Genomic DNA, 24,369 nt, shown 5'->3' on the forward strand with positions numbered 1-24,369 from the left:
AATAATTAATCTAATTAAACCCTAATAAAATTATTTAATTAATTATAAATTACACATCTACCCTTGTGAAAAATATATAAGGATTTTTTTAATTTTCTTAGTAAAGGTAAATAAGTAAATGGACATCCAAAATACAACTCAACCTCACTGGCTATTCACCAAACACTCCATTTACATTTACATTTTCTACAAATACCTTTTCTAACCTTTCAAATGATTTTTTAAATTTAAATTTAAACCCCAATTTATACATTTATATATATTTCAACCCCAACTTTCATTTATATTTAAAAAAAAATACAACTTAAAACCAAACACCTCCTAAGTATCACACTTGAATACCAGTGAATACTATATATTTCTCCAATACCCCATGCATATATGTGAAGCTTTAATTCTTTTCAGGGAATAAACTAACAAAATAACCATTTTGGGGACTAGGATCCATTTAGGAGTTTGTATAATATCTACCTTATTTAGATCTATCCACCATCTAGTTTTTGTTTTGATGGGTAGTAGTGAGCTCTTCCTTCATGATTCTAATTTGGACAGGGAGATTTTTTTATGCTTATACACACTACTCTTGTCCATATAGTGATTATATGAAAATAATAATAAAGTTGAATATCATAGGAAAGATAATTTTTCCTCCATATAAGTTGGGCCAGTATGAAATGATGATTCAAAAGATTTGAAGTTATCATTTTGATACTTAACAGTGCTTGGTAGCTTAAAGAACTGTAGTTGTTTTCAAGATGAGTGGGTTTTCAAGATTTCATGTCAAGAGATACTTGAAATGCTTATTAGATACACGGGTTTGGCATGGTCCCAAAACTTGACCAACAAAAATTTTCGGGCGAAAGGGAAAGAAACCAAAACCAGGCTAGTTTTTGAGTTCTCAAATTTTTTCACCATCAGGGGTTGGGCTTAGTTGTATTCCCCCCTCCCTCAAAATTCTCAAAATTTGTAGCTGTTTTAAAATAATATTATTTATTTTTGAATATTTTACTTTATTACATTTTTTCCAAGTCATTTTTTTTTCAGTTTTTTGTGTCAAGATCTGAAACTAGATGCTAAACCTGAATCTTCCAAACAGAAACCGAAGCTAGATAAAACCTAAAATGTTGGCATATCATGGTGGAATTTTTGAATTTTTCTGCCACATAATTCAAAATTTTCTTTATTTTTTTTCTTATTCATGTTAACAAATTCAGTGGTGAGATACTATTCTTAATTCTTAACAGAAGCATTATAATGATCTTCAAAAGAACCATAAGCTCACAAGTTTTTTATCAAAGGATTCTTTAATTTGTTTACAAGGTGTGTATGAGCAAACAATTTTGACTCATTACGTGCATTTCAAATTACTTTTTATGATTTTCCTTTTTTGCACAATCTATTGTTTGCAATAAGTAACTTAGCAACCTCAAAATGATGATTTTTCTCCAGATATGCAATTCATATCTTAACCATCATAGTAGCTTCACCTCACATTTTCTTCTTTTTTGACATTATTTGCAGATCTAGCACTAACGAATAAGTTAGTTCTTTATGATCTTGAGAACCAAGTAATTGGATGGACAGAATACAACTGTAAGTCAAACTTAATTTACTATTTCTTGTTTTGCACATTAAACTATTATTGCACTACTTATTTATTATCCATGATTGATGTGCTAATACTGATTTATTATGGGGTGGCTTTGGTATGAAACAAAGATGAACCATTAGTGATAGAGAAAAATACATAAGACAAACTTTACTGTGCATTGTAATTCAGAGAGGGTGAGTGACGAGTAGGTTGGAACAGGGCAAGAAGTTCAATTGGTTCAACAATCCCTACCTCATCGCTCAACCCGCAAGATTTAGTTCTCCATCTACGATGGGCCCCAAAATAATGCCATTAGGTTGTTATTAAACTACTATTCTATGATGTATGCAGCCATTTCAGAATGTCGTCTATGGTGTATGCAACCTTTTCAGAATATTATCTGCTACCTCCTCCCATATGTGTACTGTGGTTTGATTGACTGTTGCTAATGCTGTTTCTTGTTTCAGGCTCCTCGAGCATCAGGGTCCAGGATGACAGGACGGGCGCAATTTACACTGTCGATGCTCATAACATTTCTCAAGGTAGAAGATTGTTGCGCCCAAGGTCCATTTTCTTGTTGCTGCTAATGTTCATCAGCCGTTTGATTTATTGATATGGAACCGGCTAATATATTGATTTACTTTAGTCAGTTTGCCACATTCATATTCTTTTCTATAGAGGAAAAAGTGAAAGAAAATAAAAAAGAAGAAAAAAACATATTCTTATTTTAGTGAGTTTATTTCCGACATTGCTTGAAGAATCTCAACAAAATTCTAACTTGGATTGAGCATTGTACATAATTCAATCTGTTGCAAGATGCCTCACCCTACAAGTGCTTACAAGCAAATGCTGTAACCATTGCTTCAGGTCTTCATCTATTTGCTTCATGGTTTGATTCAGAATTGCTACATTTATTTCTTGAATGATACTGAAGTGTCCAAATGTAAATCATTCATCTTATAAAACTTGAAGGTTGTACTTTACTTTTCAATGAATCTACCATGCAATCTCAAATACAGTAAATCCATCAAGCATTTCCATTACTTGGAGGGAATTCACAAACCCTCCAAGTAAATCAAACACAAGCAAGCAAATTGATAGATTCACTCGTTGTTATATATATTGCTTTCGAATTCTGACAGCAATAATCAAGCATTTCCATTATTCTTCATAAAATGAATATAATGAACAGATGAGAGACAAGCACAAACACAAAATGGAGGTAGCTAATCAAGCAGCAGAAGAAGTTACCACCCTAACTATTGAAAATCATGTGTAGTAGATTTCTGGCCTGTCTTAGTTTTTATTCTCTTCTTGATCGGAAAGGGGAGCTTATTCCATGTAACTGCTGCCTTGGTGGCTTTTCGCCAGCCTTTCTCGCATGAGGATTTCGCCTTCTTCAGGCCTTTCTTTAGGTGATGCATCAACTCCCTGGCTTGATCCTTGATCTCGTCCACCTCCCTCATTTTAGTTAGTTGTATTTCTCAACTCTCGCGTCGCCAGATAAATTAAAGTATTATTGGATTGTTAGGATCGATGAAGAATGAATGAAGAGATAAGTCATCCTCTTCTTTCTCCTGTTTCTTCGTCCGTCTTTCACTCTCAGTTCACCACAATTATGGAACAAGAAAATTTTTAAAAAAATGAGCAATTTTCAATGGATATGTATCCAAAATACTCCTTTTTTACTTAACTGCCCACAAACATAATTTAGGTCGTTTCCACTATGCTCTTCCGAAATTGCTCTAGATCTACTTGTCTTTCTTTGTTGATCATCTCCATTGGTCGTCGTCGTCTCTTCGACTTTCTTGCTTTCTCTTTCGGCCTTTGTTCGTTTCTTGTGAAAACTTTTCAGGTTCTCACACTAGATTTTTTTTTTTTTTGAGAAAAGGTAAATATGTATAGATGAAATGTAATGAAGTACAAAAGCTATGCTTCTACAAAGCGATGAACATGAGTATGTATTTCGAGGAACTCAATATTAGACTCATGGCCCTCAAAACGCCTCCGATTACGAGCTTACCAAACAAGAAATATCATACAGGAAATAGCTAAATCGCGCGCCTTCCTCACCCATCCCTTCCCACGCATCTCATGTCGGAAAGCTCGGAAGAGCCGAGGCATCGTGTATATCTGTGGCCATATATACAGCCATCTCCGCACCATGTCCCATAGTTGCCTAGTGAAGGAGCAGCGAAAGAAGATGTGAGCATTGGATTCCTCTGCAGAATGACACAGTGAACACTCCTTCATCGGCTCATACGCCATGCGATCCGCTGTGCGTAGTCTCCCATGTGCCGCTAGCCAGTATGTGAAATGATGCTTAGGCATAATGCCTGCTCGCCACACCGCCGCCGCCCAAGGCACCACAGCACCTCGCGGCTGAAAAAATGTGTAAGTCATGCCTGCTCGTGCTTGCTTTATGTGAGACGTAGCCCGCTGGAGGTTAGTTGTCCGCTCAGTGCCAATTTTCCCATGGTGCGCTGACAACCCGCACCATAGGGCACCGCTAGCCACGCTTGTGCCATGTGCACTGTCGAGGTTACTACCCAAATGTACGCAATATGTCATGCATGGTGCGCTGTCCGCTACGACTGTGCCATGAGCACCACTACGATTACTGTCCAGCAGTGCCACCGCTGTCGAGCAGCAATGCGCCCCATGGTGCGCTGGCTGCATAGGGCACCGCTAGCCGAGCCACGCCTATGCCAATTGCCCCATGGTGCGCTGGCTCGAGCCACGCCTGTGCGCACCAGCCAAGGCACCTGCTAGCCACCTGTGCCATGGGAGCGTTGTGTGCCGAGCCACGCCTATGCGCAATGCGCTTGTCTGCTCCAGAACCAAGTGCCATGCGTGGTGCGCTGCCTGCTCGAGCCACGCCTGTGCGCCATGTGCGCCGTCTGCTCGAGGCCATGGCTGTGCGCGGTGGCTGCATGATTCTCGCCACTGGCTGTGCACATTCTGACAGCAACCTTGCCAAAGCACGTCTGTGCCGATCAGTGTGTTTGCGCCTCCACGTGCACCGCTCAAGCTAGCCACAATACTAGGTTCGACCGTCCGCCATGCATGCATGCATGCTCATGCCAGTGCTCGCAGCCCCCATGATGTGCTTTGCTTGCCGCAAGTGGATCCACGGCTGTGTGTGCCGGTCTTCCCAGCCACGGTTGGCATAGTGCACTGTCACAGTCTATGCACGGTGCGTTGTCTGCCATGCACGCGTGCACCACTGTCTGCTCGAGCTCCATAGCTTGTACCATGAGCATCGCCCAGCTCGCCGTCCGCCTGGTGCCAGTCTGCAGCCCCATGGTGCTCTGCTAGGCCGCACCACGGGCCACCGCCCATGTCGTCCATGTTGTCCGCACACTGTCCATCCGCAACCCCTTGGTGCTCCGTCCAGCGGCACCAGGGGCCTGCATATGGGCTATCGGCCTCCGAATACCAGCTGTCCAGTAGCTCCTGAGCCTCCTGCACGCCCCCTGCTCGTTGTAAAATGACATCCCGAAGTTGCCCCAATTTCTTCATCAACGGCGAGTCGGAGGGGCGTACTTGCCAATGCCAAATGTCCAAAGTCTTAAGATAATGATGATAATCCATCTTACCCAAAGGGAGTCCGCATTGCGTTGTAGATTCCACAAGGCTCGGCATAACAAAGCGGAATTCCATGCACGCAAGTCCCGCAAACCATATCCTCCCTCCTCCTTTGGAAGGCATAGTGTAGCCCAAGACACAATGGGGTGCTTGGAGGACCAAACAAATGAGCGACAAATGCCATATACCTTGTCCACCACGCCGCTCGGAATCAGGAGGATGGAGAGCCAATAGCATTCCACCCCTTGGAGCACCGATCGCACTAGCTCAAGTCGTCTCGCATAAGATAAAGTGTGCTTGGGCCATCCACCTATCTTGCGCCTCACCGCATCAAGTAATGGCGCATAATTAGAAATCCGAAGCTTCTCCGCCGCCAAAGGCACACCAAGATACCGGAAGGGAAAAGTGCCCTCATGAAAGCCCGTAATACGGAGGAGGTCCGCCTTCCCTCGATCATCCACCCCGCCATATAGATGTTGGACTTCAAAAGGTTCACCCGAAGGCCCGCCATATCACCAAAGTCCGACAAGCAATGAGAGATCTCCATGAGCGAGCTAGAGTCCGCCCGGGCAAATAATAGTAGATCATCCGCATACGCCAAATGAGTGACCCCCACCTCCCCACACATGGGGTGATAGTGAAAACTGGGTCACCATGCCATCACCTTCAAATTCCGTGAGAAAACCTCAAGACATAATCCAAAAAGCAAGGGAGATAATGGGTCACCTTGCCGTAGTCCTCGCCACCCACTAAAATGTCCATGCATGACACCATTAATGCTAACGGAATAGGAGACGGTAGAGACACATGCAAATATCCATCGCCGAAATTGTTGGGGAAAACCAAAACCAACAAGAGCCGCCATAAGGAAATCCAAATCAACCGTGTCAAAAGCCTTCCGGAGATCCACCTTTAGCATACACCGTGGTGATATCCGCTTGCGTGCATACTTCCGGAGGAGTTCTTGTGCCAAGTGTATGTTCTCACCAATTGATCGACCTTTGACAAAAGCCGCTTGAGCCGGATCCAATAAATCATCCATCACCTCCGATAGCCTCTCCGCCATGATCTTTGAGATAACTTTGTAGAAGACGGTGCAACATGAGATAGGCCGATAGTCATTGACCGTCGGTGCATGATCACCCTTAGGAACCAAGGCTATAAGGGTGTGATTCCATTGCTTAAGAAGTTGTCCAGTGCGAAAAAATTCCTGCACAGCTGCAATAAAATCATTCTTTACCGTATCCCACACCGAGGTGAAGAATTTGGAGCTATATCCATCTGGCCCCGGCGCTTTATCCCCTCCAATGTCAAATAAGGCAGCCCAGACATCCTCAGCAGTGACCGGAGCCTCCAATGCTTCTGCTTGCACCTCCGTAAGCCGCTTTTCCAGTCAGGGCAGCACTGTCCAGTGGCTTGCAGCCCTCAACAGTGCCCAAAAGGCTGCAAAAATGGTCCACAAACACCTCCGCAACCTCCTCCATGTTGTCCGTCAACTCCCCAGATGGCTTGGCAATGCTAAGTATGACATTCCTCTTGTTATTCCGCTTCACCAAGTCGTGGAAGAACCGTGTGCACCGATCGCTGCCGCGAAGATACGCCCCATGAGCTCGCTGCTGGTAGAAGAGCCTCTCTGCATCGGCGAGCAATGTGGCACGACGCCGCAAGGCCGCATAGGCAGCAGCTCCGTTGAACTCCTGCAGCACTCATGTGTGGTGTCTCGAGCCATGCGTGGTGCGCTGTGCACTCTGTCTGCCATGTGTGGTGCGCTGTCTGCTCGAGCCACGCATGTGCCAGGCGCACCGTCATAAGGTTCCTGCCTGTTCTGGTTTGCTGCTCACACTCTGCCATGTCTGGTGCACTGCTGTCTCGAGCCATGCCTGTGCCACGAGCATCGTCAAAGGTTCGGCCTGCCCCATCCTGTGATGCCCAGTCTGCCATGCGTGGTGCACTGTCTGCTCGAGCCACGCATGTGCCACGTGCACCGTCACAGGTTCTGCCTGCCCCATGCCCTGCACCGCCGCAATCTGCCATGCCTGGTGCACCGTCTGCTCGAGCCACGCATGTGCCACGAGCACCGTCAAAGTTTCTGCCTGCCCCATCCTGCTCCGCTCCGTCTGCCATGCGTGGTGCACTGTCTGCTCGAGCCACGCATGTGCCATGAACGCACCGTCCAAGTGTTCTGCCTGTCTGTTCTGCGCCGCTCAGTCTGCCATGCGTGGTGCGCTGTCTGCTCGAGCCACGCATGTGCCATGATCACCGTCAGAGGTTCTGCCTGCCCCATCCTATGCCGCACCGTCTGCCATGCGCGGTGCGCTGTCTGCTCGAGCCACGCATGCACCGCGCACACCGCCTGATCCACTGACCCCGTCAAGCAGTATGGACTGTTTAGCCTCCAATTCCTCCTTCGCTCGACGCGCTCGCTCAGATATATGACTGAAATGCTCCCGATCAAGGGCCCTCAACCGCCTCTTAAGCCTTGTGAGCTTAGCCTTGAGGCCAAATTGAGCATATCCGTCAACCGGCTCACTCCACGATGTCGCAACCAAGTCATGGAAATTCAAATGAAGCGCCCACATGTTGTAGAATTTGAACGACCGCATAGGTTCATTCTCCCGTGCTAAAATTTTAACAACACAACACGAGTGGTCCGATAGGCATCCGGGGGCCGTGAACTCCGCAAGACTATCATATTCATCAATTAACCAATAAGTATTAACCAAAGCACGATCAAGTTTGGAAGATGTGATACCATTCGTCCAAATCAAACGACATCCAAGAGAATGAAGATCCTCCAACCCGCACGCTTGTACACATGCCTCAAAGTCTCGGATGTCATAGTTGGTAACCGGTAGTCCACCTTCTTTATCCTCAATAGATAATATAGAATTGAAATCACCCAATAGAATCCATGGCTCCATGATATCCGCACTAAGCCGCAAGAGAGAGTCCCATAGTGGCCGCCGCCCAACAATAGAATGAAGTCCATATACGAACGTAGCCAAGAAGGTCCTTTTGGTGACAAGACATCCGATCCGGCAATGCACGTGTTGCTCCGCCACCTCAAGAACATCCACCGTGCCCCATTGTGTGTCCCATAAGATCAAGATGCGACCACGGTTAGAATTTCCAAAATTATGTACAAAACTCATACCATTGAACCGTCGATGAAGTATCGGAGGAAGTTGCTCCGCCATAAGCTTCGTTTCGAGGAGCGCCATCACTTGTATATTCTTGCTAGCGAGGAGGTGTTGCACCCCCTGTGTTTAAGGGGCTTGTGAAATCCCCTTATGTTCCAACTCGCTATCCTCATGAACGACGTGCATGGGCTGCTCGCGCCCGTTGTCGCCCTGCCTGTTGCCAAACAACCCCAACTCCAGTATTGGAGGTTAGAGGAGCAGTCTTGCTACTGCTCGCACCGTCATCCATCGTCCGCGTGTCCATAGAGCTCAAAGTCACACTTTGGACAGCAGTGTCAGTGCTGCTGGAAGCACTCTACGGCTCAGCACGTGCATTGTCCACAGCCTCCCGCAACGGACTGTCTAGCCGCATCGCGGCTTGCCCGCCGGACTGATTCTGCACATGCACATCTAGCCCAGGACTGCGAGTTAGCTCCTGCACTTGGTTCTGCACATCTGGATGCTCACTGGCCTCTGTCCGCACACCAGCAGCCCCCCTGCATGGACTGCCACTTGTCACTGCCTGCTTTACCGGCGCACTGCACGCGCGTGCACGTTGCCGCATATGCCGCCGCTGCCTGCTGCGTGAACGCCCTGCTTTGCGCTGTCCTTGGCCTTGCACTTGGCCCTGCTCACCACGCTGTGAGTGCTGCGCACCAAGCTGTGTGCGTCGCTCACTAGGCTGTGGGCGCTGCTCAGCAGGCTGCACCCGCTACCCATTGCCTTGGCGCCCGGGGGCAGGCAGCCCCCTCCCCCGGATTGTCACTGTGTTGCACAAGGGGCACATCACCGTGGAATTGCGCCGTTGCTCGAACCACAACCTTGCACAACTCCTCCCGATGCCCTAGCCGTTGACATATCCTGCAGTACGATGGGATTACCTCATATCAATTGTAAGATCAACGCTCACCCCCGTCGGCAAGTCCACCGGAACCCGTACAATCCGGTCCTTCATCATATCCACCTCCACTTGTATCCGAGCATAAGCAACACGCTCCCTCGTGCGAGTGAGCCTATCCGTGTAAAGCGGTCGTCCAATCTCCGAGCCAATGCGACTAAGCACCTTTGGCGTTCAACAATTGGGGGGAAGCCCATGAATTTGTGCCCATATCGGGGCAAAGCGCCCATCTTCCTCGAACAAGAAACAAGGAGGCATCATCTTGAGGAAGAGCGGGATGCCATATACAAAGTGCGGACCTCCGAACAAGATGGAATCCCGATCCTCCGCCGTGCCAAACTTGAAGATGATCCATCCACTATTATGCATGTGAAAGGTGCACTCCGCCTTCCAATTCTTGATGACCGCCTCCACTCCTTTGCAACCCGGGTGCCGCCCCATGAAGCACCCCACTAGACAAAAACCCATAGCGTGCTCGACGGTGTCAATGTCCTTAAAATCTATCTTCACCGCTTTGCCCATCGCCACATGTTGCTCTAGGGGAGTTGCCAAGTTGGAATGTCGGTTATTGCGAAAAAGATTGACCCATGGCTTGGCCGGCACCCCCGTAGTAGCACCATCCACTGGTTGTCCAGCAGGCGCCGCTTGCACCGGTCCAGTTACCACCGTCGTCTCTGCCTCAACCACCACTTCCGCTTCTTTTGCCACCTCCGCACGCGCCACATCAACAGCCACATCAACGTTTGCCACGTCAGCAGCCTCCACGTCAGCATTAACCACTGCCTTTGCCTTGTCAGCGCCCTGTGGCGCCACCTGTGCTTGCTGCCCCATCACTGCTTGACTGAATGAGGCTTCTGCAGCTTCTATAAAGGTGTGTGGCTCCAACTGATTGGCGCATCTTGCTGTTCTCTCTTTGCTTATACTTCTTCTTTGCCATTTTGATGAAAGAAACAGGAAACAGTAGCTACCACACTGCCCCCTTACCCAAAACTATCCTGGCACCTGCTGCAGCCACCTACAAACTGTCCTGGCACCTGCTGCAGCCACCTACAAACTGTCCTGGCACCTGCAAACTGTTGGGTTGCAAGGGTGCAAACATAGTCCCACATCTAAAATATATGGAAAAGTTCATGGGGTTAAAAGGATGAAAGATATCTCTATTGGTATGAGACCTTTTGGGTTGAACCCAAGAATAAAGCCATGAGAGCTTAGGCCCAAAGTGGACAATATCATGTCATTGTGGAGATATTTTGATTCTAACGGTCCTAACAAGTGGTATCAGAGTCAACCCGCTCTTCACTGGACTAACTGCAGGAAGAGCTATGATACAGATCTAACCATGTGAGTTGAACCTTAAAACAAAGGAAGTGGGTGCTCTCGTGTCTGAATCAAGAGGATCAAGCAAGAAGTCATAGTTGCGGCTAGGCAGGAAGTCCTAGTAGGTCGGATGGATCGAGGGGCAGGAAGTCCTAGTAGGTCGGGTGGACCGAGGGGCAGAAAGTCCTAGTTGCGACTAGCTAGGGGCAGGAAGTCCTAGTAGGTTGGGTGGACCGAGTCCTAGTTGCGGGCAGAAAGTCCTGGTGGATCGAAGGTTTAGACATCAAACGGAGGCTTTCCGTTTGAGGGGGGCCTGTGGTCCTTTGTTTGAGGGGGGATTGTTGGGTTGCAAGGGTGCAAACATAATCCCACATCTAAAACATATGAAAAAGATCATTAGTTTAAAAGGATAAAAGATATCTCCATTGGTATGAGACCTTTTAGGTTAAGCTCAAGAACAAAGCCATGAGGGCTTAGGTCCAAAGTAGACAATATCATGTCATTGTGGAGATATTTTAATTCCAACGGTCCTAACACAAACTGTCTTGGCACCTGCACAGTCAGCTCCAAACTGTCCTGACACCTGCTGCAGCCACCAACCATGTTGTCTGCTAGTGAGTCTTTCCCTACCTCCAGCCAATGTGAGAAGGCTCCAATGTTCATCGGAAAAAGCACTAGGGATCATCGAAACATCCAGAAAACCGCACCAGCCACCTGTTGTGACCACAGGCTGCACCAGGCGCCCCTTACTGCACAAACCACGCCCAGAATCCTTGCACAGGCCACACACCTGCCCTGCACGCCCGCTCCGCCCAGCTTCTGCACAGGCTGCACCAGGCGCCCAGCTTCTGCACAGGCTGCACCACACCCTGCACAGGCAGCCAGCTTCTGCGAAAACCGCACTAGCCACCTGCTGTGACCACAGGCTGCACCAGGCGCTCCTTACTGCACAAACCACGCCCAAAATCCTTGCACAGGCCGCACACCTGCCCAGCCCGCACCCAACTCCTGCCCAGCCTGCGCCTAGCTGCTTACACAGGCTGCACCAAAGCCCTACACAGGCTGCTGCACGCCCTAAACTTCTGCACAGGCACCCAACTTCTGCACAGGCTGCACCAGCCCACACCAACTTCTGCATAGGCTGCACCAGGCGCCCAGCTCCTGCCCAGTCCACGCCACCACTAGCCAAGGCCACTCTGCTCGCCTCACCTTGCTCGTCAAAGTCACGCTCACACCTTCGGCCGGAAACCAACACCTATGTGCACGCCCCAGCAAGGAGACCCAATGTTAGCTTCGGAGAAGATCACCGGAGCCGCCCAAAGCCCTCTTTGTCGCTCCCTAACCAACCGCCAACCACCTTTCCTCTAGGGCAATCCTAGAGAGAAGGAAGAGCTTCTCTCTCTAAGTTGGAGGGGAGGGAATGATTGACTGAGAGATAGAATACTTTCTTTATTTGGATGGGACATTCCTTCTGACAGAATCTTCACTCACAGATATTCTCCTTAATTAGGTCAAGATAGTTTTTTTTATTTTTTTCACCATCTGCTATATAACTCTCACTCCTCATAGATACAAGTACACACACTCATTACGCGCTCTTGATTCAGCTCTGTCTTCTTCCTTCGTCGATTCAGAAACTAACTTGAGCATCGAAGTAATCGAGCTAGGGCATCCCTGATCTCCATTCTCATCTTCTTGGTTCTTGCAGGATCGCAGAACCCGTCATCCTCTTTTCTTCCTCCACGATCAGTTCATATGTCAGGTGACGAGTGACGAGTCTAAGAGGTAATCTCAACGAAAATAATAATAATTTTAATTGAAACCAAAGCATGGAAGAAAGTTTGGAAAGGGATGAAAGTTTTATTTTCTAAATATCAAACTGAACTTAAATTACTTGAAAATCAAATTCAAATTTACTAATTAATTTGGCGTTTTTAGATTCTAATTATGAATATTTATGTGTTTTAGATTTGATATAGAGATGATATTTGAAAAAAAACTTTAAATTATCGTTGATTTTAAAGATGAAATGCTATTTTTGAGGATATTTTTAAATAGAAAAATTCAAAATTCTCGTTGATATTTTTGGGCGTCGCCCGCGCATCCCGCTCCTGCTTCCAGGGCTCCGCCTCTTGTAGACCGCCACCTCCAGCGGCTTCATCGGCGATCCTCTCCTCTTCCTCTGTCCTCCTCCTTATTAATGGAGGCGTCTCTTCCTCCTTCCTTCGCCAGCCATGAAAGCTTAAGCAGTTTCTCGTCTCGTGTTCGTGAGCTGAGCGAGCGAGAAGGAGGGCTAGAAGAGCTGGAAGCACATGCTTCTCCCGCTCTCCTCCTCTCGCCTTATCCAATAAATCGTTCCAAGATCTGATCGGAGCAACAGCTCGAATCACAGAAGAAGAAAAAGAAGCAATAAACATGGCCGCCGCCGACGAATCCATATCCCTGGACCAGATCAAGAACGAGACAGTTGATCTGGTTCGATCCTTCATCTCGTCTGTGTGATAATGAGAATAGCGAAGCTTTAGATCCTATTGCAGCATTCTCATGTGGTTATTTGCAGGAGAGCATTCCGGTGGAGGAAGTCTTCGCTCAGCTAAAATGCAGCAAAGAGGGGTTGAGCTCTGCCGAGGGGGAGAAGCGACTCCAGATCTTTGGACCCAACAAGCTCGAGGAGAAGAACGAGAGCAAGATCCTCAAGTTCCTGGGCTTCATGTGGAACCCTCTCTCGTGGGTCATGGAGATGGCAGCAATCATGGCCATCGCTTTGGCTTGATTGGGGATCTTGATCTGTGATTGCGAAATAGGGGGAGGCGCCGGATTGGCAAGACTTCGTCGGCATCATCGTTCTCCTCTTCATCAACTCCACAATCAGCTTCATCGAGGAGAACAATGCGGGAAATGCCGCCGCCGCTCTTATGGCCGGCCTTGCCATCACGCACATAAAAAACGAAGGTATTGAGGGACGGCAAATGGTCGGAGCAGGAGGCGGCGATCCTAGTCCCCGGCGACATCATCAGCGTCAAGCTAGGCGATATCATCCCGGCCGACGCCCGGCTTCTGGAGGGTGATCCCTCAAGATCGACCAGTCCGCCCTCACCGGGGAGTCCCTTCCCGTGACGAGGTACCCTGGTGACGAAGTCTTCTCTGGTTCAACTTGCAAGCAGGGAGAGATCGAGGCCGTGGTCATAGCCACCGGCGTCCACACCTTTTTCGGGAAGGCGGCCCACCTTGTCGACAGCACCAACAACGTCGGCCACTTCCAAAAGGTGCTGACCGCCATCGGCAACTTCTGCATCTGCTCCATCGCCCTCGGCATGCTCGTCGAGATCGTCGTCATGTACCCGATCCAGCACCGCCGGTACCGCGATGGCATCGACAACCTCCTCGTCCTCCTCATCGGAGGCATCCCCATCGCCATGCCCACCGTGCTTTCGGTCACCATGGCCATTGGGTCTCACCGCCTATCGGAGCAGGGCGCCATCACCAAGCGCATGACCGCCATCGAGGAAATGGCCGGAATGGATGTGCTCTGCAGCGACAAGACCGGGACGCTCACCCTCAACAAGCTCACTGTGGACAAGAACCTGATCGAAGTATTCACGAGCAGCATCGACAAGGATACATTTGTTTAAATGCTTCACGCTGCCAGGGCTTCTAGGGTCGAGAACCAGGATGCCATTGATGCTTGTTAACATTGTCCAAAGGAGGGTTCTTCAATTCCTTGTGTATATGCATTCCAGCAGCGATAACAACTTTTATTAAGGCATCATATTTGTGCTTCGTGCAGGAATCAAGGAGGTCCATTTCCTGCCATTTAATCCAGTCGACAAGCGCACTGCAATCACCTACATCGATTCTGATGGAAAATGGCACAGATCCAGCAAGGGCGCACCAGAGCAGGCATGAACGAATTCGATTCTTCACTTAATTTTGATTCGTTTAATTTCCCCAATTAACATTTCTATGACCTTCAAATGATTGCTTTGTTTAGATCATTGACCTTTGCGATCTCAAACCCGATGTCAAGAAGAAGGTCCATGAGGTGATCGACCAGTTCGCCGACCGCGGCCTCCGCGCCCTCGGCGTGGCGAGACAGGACGTCCCCGAGGCGAGCAAAGAGAGCGCTGGCGGCCCATGGGAGTTTGTTGGCCTCCTGCCCCTCTTCGACCCGCCCAGGCACGACAGCGCAGAGACCATCCGCCGCGCCCTCCACCTTGGCGTCAACGTCAAGATGATCACCGGCGACCAGCTCGCCATAGGCAAGGAAACCGGACGCCGGCTTGGCATGGGCACTAACATGTACCCTTCATCGACCCTCCTCGGCGACAAGAATGACAACGTCAATGGCCTCCCCATCGACGAGCTCATCGAGAAGGCCGATGGTTTCGCTGGAGTCTTTCCCGGTGAGCATTGGAAATTAACATGTCCTGTTGTATATATATATGTGCATGGAATTTGTCTTAGTGGATCAGTCCTAACAATTTGTGGCATACAGAGCACAAGTATGAGATCGTGAAGAGGTTGCAAGATAGGAAGCACATCTGCGGCATGACCGGTGACGGCGTTAATGATGCGCCGGCGCTGAAGAAGGCGGACATCGGGATCGCGGTGGCCGACGCTACCGACGCCGCCCGTAGCGCCTCCGACATCGTGCTGACGGAACCAGGGCTGAGCGTGATCGTGAGCGCCGTGTTGACCAGCCGCGCCATCTTCCAGCGGATGAAGAACTACACCATCTACGCCGTCTCCATCACCATCCGGATCGTCCTCGGCTTCCTCCTCATCGCCCTCATCTGGCAGTTCGATTTCTCCCCCTTCATGGTCCTCATCATCGCCATCCTCAACGACGGCACCATCATGACCATCTCCAAGGACAGAGTCAAGCCTTCTCCCTTACCCGATTCCTGGAAGCTCCGGGAGATCTTCGCCACCGGCGTGGTCCTCGGCACCTACCAAGCCATCATGACCGTCGTCTTCTTCTACCTCGCCCATGACACCGACTTCTTCCCGTACGTCAGCATTCATTATTATTCCATTCAATTCTTCTACCTCTCTGCATTTTGTTTTCTATGATCTCATGAATATATTATATATAATTAATGTATTTATTAATAATTGAACAGGAGAAGTTTGGGGTGAGATCGATCAGGGACAGTCCTCACGAATTGATGGCAGCGCTGTACCTCCAAGTGAGCATCATCAGCCAAGCGCTCATCTTCGTGACCAGGTCGAGGAGCTGGTCTTTCCTGGAACGCCCCGGTCTTCTCCTCGTGACCGCGTTCCTGGTGGCCCAACTGGTGGCGACGACGATCGCGGTGTATGCTTCGTGGGAGTCGCGGTGTACGCATCATGGAGCTTCGCCAAGATCCAGGCATGGGATGGGGATGGGCAGGCGTCATCTGGCTCTACACCATCGTCACTTACTTCCCTCTCGACGTCCTCAAGTTCATGATCCGCTACGCTCTCAGCGGCAAGGCCTGGGGCAACGTCCTCAACAACAAGGTCATGCATGATCCATTAGCTATATATATTCCATCGAAACTAATTAATCAATCTACTGATCAATTATCTGATCATATATCGTCGAAATGCATGCATGGCAGATTGCGTTCACCACGAAGAAGGATTACGGCAAGGAGGAAAGGGAGGCGCAGTGGGCGTTGGCGCAGCGAACGTTGCACGGCCTTAACACAGCTGCCAATACCTTCCCCATCTCAAAAGCAGCTACGAGGAGCTGTCAGAGATCGCCGAGCAGGCCAAGAAGCGCGCGGAGATTGCAAGGTAATTAACTAGTAATAAAACATCCATGTTTTTCAATTATTCACAGTACTTATTGGCATTAATCTTGGTGCAGGATGAGGGAACTGCACACGTTGAAAGGGCACGTTGAGTCGGTGGTGAAGCTCAAGGGGCTTCAAAATTCTATATTATTTGAAAAAGTTCAAGTTTTTCAAAGTTCTCAAAATTTAATGGTTTATTTTAAAGGACTTGAAAAATTTTGCTTAAATTTTGATCAAAACTAAGCAATATCAAGTTCAGGAGGAGAGAACTGACAAAGATTTTTTCAAAAAATATTGTTTATTTTTTAACTAAGTACAAATTTTGAAGGAGCCCTGGAAGTAGGGGAGTTTAGGTTACACTTGTTGCATTTCATGCATGACATTTTTAAAAACTCTGATATGTTATAAGTTAATTTTCTATTATAAATTAATTTTTTCCTTAACTTGATACTTGAGTTGCCATAATAAAAAAGGGGGAGATTGTTAGTGCAGGAAACACTAGATGATCGAACCTTGGTTTTGATAATGGCACCAGGTTCATGTTAAGTGTGTTATTGGATTGATATGTTGATCTAGTGTGCAGGGAGTACAGGTAAAAGTCCTAGTTGAGGCTAGGCAAAAGACAAAGTCCTAGTTGTAGGCTAGGTAATGACAAGTCCTGGTCTGGAGGATCAAGCGGAAGACTTGGTAAGTCAAATGCACCAGGTGCAAGCCTATGCAGTGTTAAAGGATCGGGAAGCATGACCAAAGTCCAATTGGATACAGTTAGGAGGACCAGAGGGTTGGTGAAGTCTGGGCGGTCTGGAGGACCGAGTCATAGTAGAAAATTTCTGGGGGCCAAGGACAAAGCTGAGCAAAAAGTCCAATAAGTCTGGAGGACTTGGTTGACAGTCAAGTAAATTCTCCTGAGAGGAGTGGGTCAGGATGCGTTCCCGAAGAGGAATTGTAGGCGTTGGTCTAACCCAAGGTTTCACTGGAAACTTGAAGTTAAGACTAAAAATCAGTTCAGAGAACTGACTTTTCAATCTGTGTTTTTGTATATTTGGCACTAACTTGTCTTGCAGATTGGAGAGTTGAAGTCTTTGATTTTGAGCGACTTAAGCCGGGGTTCGAGTCGACTGGACGGTCGAGTCGATCGGAATATGGATTCAGGCGACTTGAGATCGGATAAGCACAGTGGAAGTCGAAGGAAGTCTATCAACACCCTTCACGTCAGATTCAAGTCGATCTGAATGAGGATTCCAATCGACCTGAAGGTCAAGTCAGCCGTGGAGAAAGAGGATCGTGGTCTACGTGGAGTCGACTTGAGATGCATTCCAGTCGACCTGAAGGGGTTATAAAATGGACTTCGACCAGAGGCTTCTAATAACACATTCCATACTTCCACGATCAAGTCTTGTCGAGCCGACGACGTCCTGAGCGAGCAGCAGCATCTATCCAAGCCGTCGTAACGTCGGAATCGCACCAGATCGAAGATTTATGAAGCTCCGGTGCTTGGGTAACGAATACTTGTATTCGAATTATTAATCCGATAAAGTTTTGTTTTATCGTGATCTTTTTGTATTCGTTACAACTTGTTTCCGTAAGAAGATTGCTTGTACGAAAATAATCACAGATCGTGGGCCTTGGAGTAGCATCCTTCGGAACCAAGTAATAACATGTGTCATTCTTGTTCTTACTTTACTAGTCTTCCGCTACAATCTGATTTACGTAATTGAACGCTTGAATTTTTGAAAATCGAGAAAAACGCTTAAGCGCTATTCACCCCCCTCTAGCGTTTAATTCGATCTTACAACAGTCTCCATACGATACATAACAAATAAGGTCAATATACTACATACAAATAACAGGTATTATGCAATATGAGAATAATGCATGTCATGTCACACCATGCAATAATCATATAACAAATAAGTGCAACAACCATAAATGCAGCAAACAACTATCAACAAACACATTCACATATGCAACACACATCAACGACAATATGCATGGTCACTGTCGGCTCGCCACCCCAGACACCCATCCAGTGTAGTGAACTGGGACGCACAACAGGACAACTGCATACACTCCAACAACATACCACTATACGTGAGTGGGGAGCGGGAAAAATATCACTGTCTGCACTCAACATCCCCCACACATCCACACTATGTAGTGAACTGGAGTGCACAACAGGAATCACCCGCTCCAGCAACAGGCCAGCTACATGCGAGGGGGAGGGGCAGTATTCTAGGAGAGCTATCTAGCTAGTCCTAGTCGCACTCACACACGCAGTGCGTTGCACCCACACAGGCAGTGCGTTGCACCCACACAGGCAGTGCGATAATGCTCTCACTCACACAGGCAGTGAGAGCTAACATATTATGATGCTATGATGCATAATTCAACAGATAACTACTACATCTACCACGATATACACAACATCAATCATAATAAGTCAAACACAGATAAACAACAATTAATGAAACTGTATTGATGACAATAGGATTATATCAAGGTCAACAATAAGTATCAAACAACGAATGTAATAAGAATAGCAACAGGATAATTAATAACAGATTTATACTAAATCATGCACTATAAAAAGATCTGTATTGATCAAGTGCAGGAGTACCCACTTGGTATGACGCATGTCGTAATAAGAACCCTCAAATACAACAGGATTCACAAATCAAGGTCCTGTAAATTATAAAAATACAACATCATCTAAATACAATATTATATTAAATTTTACGACAAAGTAAACCCCAGCCGAATTTAAAGTTAATCTAATCAAATCTAATTAAACAATTCCAATTAAATATAAATTAACCTAATTAAATCAAATTACCACCATTTGGTTAATTTAGACTTAAACAGAGTTTTAAATCTTTTCATACATCATTCCTTTCTTCATTAACACCTAATGTGAGTCTAACTAACTTACTATTTCGGGAAAACCCATAATCATCAATTAACCTAATTAAATTACCTCCTAATGTGAGCCTAATCTTTGGACAGTTATTGTACTTCTGATAAAACATGCACTGCATCCTCAGATAATTTATCATCTAGAATCTCACATGTGACCAAAATCTCACAATCATCATCACAAAATACCTCATTATATATTGGCTTCACCATAAATTAGATCACCGACTATTCGATCTTATCATCCTTATCTTTCTCAAGAAAAATTTTATCCAAGTTAAAAGAAAAGAACTTACAACCTTTAAGATTTTGGACACTACGATCTAGTGTGAGGCTTCCTCAACTGAAACCTACCTATCACGAGCTTGACAACGTACCTCACGATCTTCAAGTTCTTGGACTGCTAGATGCTGGAATAACTCCGTGACTTGTCTCTATAGATCTTCAAGTATCTCGTCTCGAGTGCTACGATCATGGTGCGAGACTTCCTCAGTCAGAATCTGGCTGTCATGACCACAACAATGATCCATTGGATCTAAGAGCTCTAATACCACTGATGTCGGACGGGATATCGATTATATTGTGGGCAGTATTGAATCCGTTGGTTCGACTACGAATGCCGAAAATAATCTTCTAAAATTTGTTGATTCGGAAGAATAACAAAGAGATAGGGAAATAAATGACATTGTCAAAAATATTATTAAACTAATTTTTTTAAAATATCAACTAACAAGATGTTTATATAGATCCAAAATTCGAACTTGTACAAAAAGGAAAAATTCCTAATAGAAAGAAAAAATTCTTAATATACTCAAAATTCTAAAAATTCTAAGTAAACTTAAAATGCTCAAATATAAACTATAGAAATTTTTAAAACTACTCTAAATACCAAAATCCTGAAAATTATTAAAAATAAAAATTATTAAAAAAAAATCTTTAGATCCTTCTGCATCAGTCACCCCAGGCTAAAAAAACTCATCTTTGAATTTAGAGTAGTGTCAGGTGGTCGCTCAAGAAAAAGATTCATAATTTTGTCTTTGAACTTAAGTATGTCCTTATAATCGTTGACAAGTAGAAGCACTTCATTTTTCAACTCAATTAGTCTTTGTACTGACTTTCTCGAAAGCCTTTCCACTGCTATCAACTCTTCGTTGAGGTTGGTCAACATATAAACCTCGTCAACATGATTTCTAGTTTACTTGTCCTTAATAATCCTTGCACTTGCTTTTGAATTAATAATGCAATTAGAACATAGTACTTTTAGAAGAGGTTGCAAATCTACAGAAAGGAGTGGCCCTGCGCCAACATTTTCCGTGCAATAGCCAAACTCCAAGATTTTGAACTTAAGAAAATCGGCAGTAGCATTTGAGTCCCTAAATTTTTGACGAACTTGAACGTGATAAATGGTAACTTCTGTCTATCGGGCTCACGGGTCACCATTTAAGAAGGCGGTCTGGATCAATAGCCTTGGGTAGACTGACCACCCTCGACACCTCCTCAGGATTTGAAAATTTCAGACCTAGAAGACGCTTGATCTACGAGATGAGTTCTTAGGCTTCATCGTTGAGGACGTAGCACCAGAAGTCCAAAAAAAAGCAATGCTTCTCACCAAAGCAAACAATAGCAAGAATCTCATGCATTCATCATTCAGAACCACATCAATGCGACGTTGCTTTGCTACCGCAACAATGCCATGCTCGTTCCTTACGCCACTCTCTGATATCAATTGATATCAGGCGGGATAGCGATTATCCTCCGAACAATATTGATTTCGTTGATCGACTACGAATATCGATAATTAATTGTTTAACATCTGTTGATTCAAAAGAATATCAGAAAATAGAGAAATAAATGACACAAGTAAAAAATATTATTAAATCAAATTTTTTACAAGAACCACTATTTAAATAGTCTAAGAAATAAAAAAAAGTTGAAACGGAAAAAAGAAAAGGTAAAAAATTAAAAAGATAAAATCTAAACTCACATTTAGAAAGGAAAAATAATAATATTAAAAAGATAAAAATTAAACTAATTTTTAGAAAAGAAAACTAATCCTAAAAATTTAAAATAAATAAAAGAAAAAGTTAAAAGATCAAATATGTTTTGATGAACTAGTTCAAGTAAATCATAGTGCTGCAATCCAACCGTGCCAACCACGTCAGGAGGCCACGGGTTGGTCATCTTCCTTGTCGGTAGTCCCAATCATCCTTTAAGGCCCAAAAGGGAGGCTGGTAGCCTCGAGTTCTTTTCGTCATTGTTCGGAAAGGAATATAACTATATCAGAGGACATAAATTAATCGTGCTGTTGGATGCTCTTGCATCATAGTGTGAGAATCATCTTACAATAGAGAAGAAAACATTAAATGGTAGACAATAAAATAGGACAAACTTCCTTGACCAATAGATGCTCCTGAAACTTAAGCACATACCAATTGATTTCCTATATTATACAAGAGTGAACAAATAATAATGCATGATTTTGGAGATGTTGTATCAATAGGATGCACAAATATAATCAATTATTTGATGATCTTCAGACATACCAATCATCTTTCACAAATGATGATCAAATCACGCCTTTAGGGTATGGCTGAGTTGATAACTATATGGTAGGTTTGTTACATTGAGCAAGGGTCGATTCCTGGCGAAGTTTGGAATTATCCTCCCATATGGGGACCAACTTCAGCTTCCTGATTTACTTCTCTACAGACAATTGTGGGGTCAACCATGTGAGGCGCATGCGTTTAGTGTATGACCTTTTGCCACAAATGATGATCAAATCATGTCTATGTTCCACCAATGAGTTTGTGATAACAAATTGAGAGAGTAGAAAATGTTGGTGCAGCGAGCACTAGATAATCGAATCGGTATTTTGATCATGACAAAGGATTCGAGTTAAGGTTGTGTGGTTAACTAACGAGTTGATCTAAGTGTGCAGGTAGCATAGAAAAATCCTAGTTGGAGGCTAGGCAAAGAAGTCCTAGTCAGTGGATTGGGCAAAAAAGTGCTAGTCAATGGACCGAGTAAGGAAGTCCTAGTTAAGTGGGCCGGACAGTAACACTTGGCAGATCAAGGGCAAGCATTAAGTAGGAAGTCTAGGTAGGTCAGTGGACCGGACGTCTAACAGATCTATGGGTCAGTAAGGGCCGGACGTTGAAAGAAAGTCTTAGGGGTCGAGGATCAGACGCTGAGCAAAAATCCAATCAAGTTTGGAGAACTAAATGGTTGGCAGAAGGTAAATTCTCCTGTGAGGAGTAGGTGAGGATCCGTTCCCTTGAAGGGAACAGTAGACGCTGGTCTGACCTAGGATTTCATTAGAAACTTAAAACAAAATAGTTGTAAAACTATCTAACTTTAATTTCTTATAGAATATATCTTGTGCTAACTCTGTGATGCAGGAAGTTAAGAAATTGAAACTTCGCGTTCTAGGCGCCCCTATTGGATCTGAGTGCCTCGACGATTCAGGCGCCCAGAAGAGATCCAGGCGCCCGGATGTCAACGTTTCGGGCCAGTGAAACAGATGAGGTGGTAAGTCAAGATTGGCCAGGAACACCTCAGCTTCCAAGGGCTCAGAAGACTCTAGGCGTTCGGAGAAGGATAAGATGCGACGAAGCCAAGGCTGATCCTATAACCTCCACGCCAGCATTCTAGGTGCCCGAAAGGGATATAAGTGCCCGGAGATGTTAAGTTAGCTATGACAACAAATCGACTGACCAACGTGGAGATGCCTGAAAGGAGATCCAGGCGCCTGGATCTGTCCATATAAACAGCTGTGAGGGGAAACCTAAACGCATTCATTCATGCTCATTCTATGGCGAATCTTCACGCAATCAAAGCTCCCAAGATGTTGTCGCAACGTCGAGATGCTGCACCAACAACCTCACGCAATTGCTAATTCATTTGTCGGTAAAATAGTGGTTTTATTTTATTTCATCTATTGTACTTAATTCTTAGTACGGTAAAAGTGTTACTATCCTATATTTTTTGTGAGGTGAAACTCTTTATCGTTGCAAGAACGAGTTTATTAGTGCCCAACGAAAGCAGTAAAAAACTATGGGCCTTAGAGTAGCAGTCAGAGACTGTGAACTAAGTAAAAAATAAAAGTGCCCTTACTTGAGTTTTTACGCTATCTTATGGTGTGCATTTTGTATTTGAGTTATGATCTTTTTAAAAACCATAATGGGCAGTTAGATTTGCTAAGCCAAAACATTAGTTAAGGGTATCACCCATGGAAATGAGTTGAAAATATCCTAGCACTGTTACAAACATAGCCGGAATTAGTTGGCCTCTTTTTCATTCTTGAAGATTAAGCTCCACAAGATTGTTGAGCCTTTCAATTTCTAGATTTTCTAAAATATTTTGGTCCCATTTTTTTTTCTTTGGGTTTTCCAAATAGCCGATGTCTCAATTTAGCCAAATAATGATACTTCCCAACCTTAATTTTCTAATTTTTATTTACTACATTAATTTTAATATTTTTTAAATTTTGTCGACTTATAACTTTGGGAGTGAGAAACAAAATAAAATCATGGGCCCATAATGAAGTGAATGCAAAAATTTATGGTGTAAAATCTTCAATTAGGATTCATATATTTTTTAGGATTAATTACTAAAATATCATATTCTCTATAAATTTTTTAATATTTTATTATATATTTAAAAAAGTAACCTGGCGAGCCAGGTCATTGTTGAATTCTACTAAGTGAGCAACGTGGTCCAACAGAACCCTCACCGCCCCCTTACTTCTCTCTTCCTAGAATTGTGATTTTGGCTAGGCATCTCCGTGTAGCTTACAAGTATTTCCTTTGCCATCTGTTCCTCGCGCTTAGATTCCCAACCCCAACCTCCTCAATCGCCTATCTTCCCCTTCAATCATAGTCGCCTCCGGTTCCTCAACCGCGAATATCCACACGTCGATGTTTGTATTGGAAATTCGACTCTGGTCATCATTGTCGCCCCCTAATGTTGGGATCGTCTCAGTGTGTTGCGCGTGTTTACACGTTTCGCAAAAGTGCGCAGCGGAAGAAAATACAATAATAATTAAACCTAATTATTACAACACTCGCGACACATGTATGTAGAATACAATAAGTACATGACATA

General features: G+C 45.3%; 1 long non-coding RNA gene and 1 pseudogene across 1 annotated transcript; both read left to right on the forward strand.

The window, feature by feature from the left end:
• Nucleotides 1–1,514: 1,514 nt before the first annotated feature.
• LOC141832733 (uncharacterized) lies at nt 1,515–2,586 on the forward strand. The gene is made up of 2 exons (XR_012602138.1): nt 1,515–1,593; nt 2,059–2,586. It is a non-coding gene; the product is annotated as an uncharacterized LOC141832733 (long non-coding RNA).
• Nucleotides 2,587–12,988: 10,402 nt separating this feature from the next.
• Nucleotides 12,989–22,781, forward strand: LOC141822965 (plasma membrane ATPase 4-like; annotated as a pseudogene).
• Nucleotides 22,782–24,369: the final 1,588 nt, after the last annotated feature.

Source organism: Curcuma longa, chromosome 1 (genome assembly GCF_044706935.1).
Source record: "Curcuma longa cultivar G26 ecotype Majalengka, Jawa Barat chromosome 1, ITB_CL_G26_1.1, whole genome shotgun sequence".
Lineage (NCBI taxonomy): Eukaryota > Viridiplantae > Streptophyta > Magnoliopsida > Zingiberales > Zingiberaceae > Curcuma > Curcuma longa.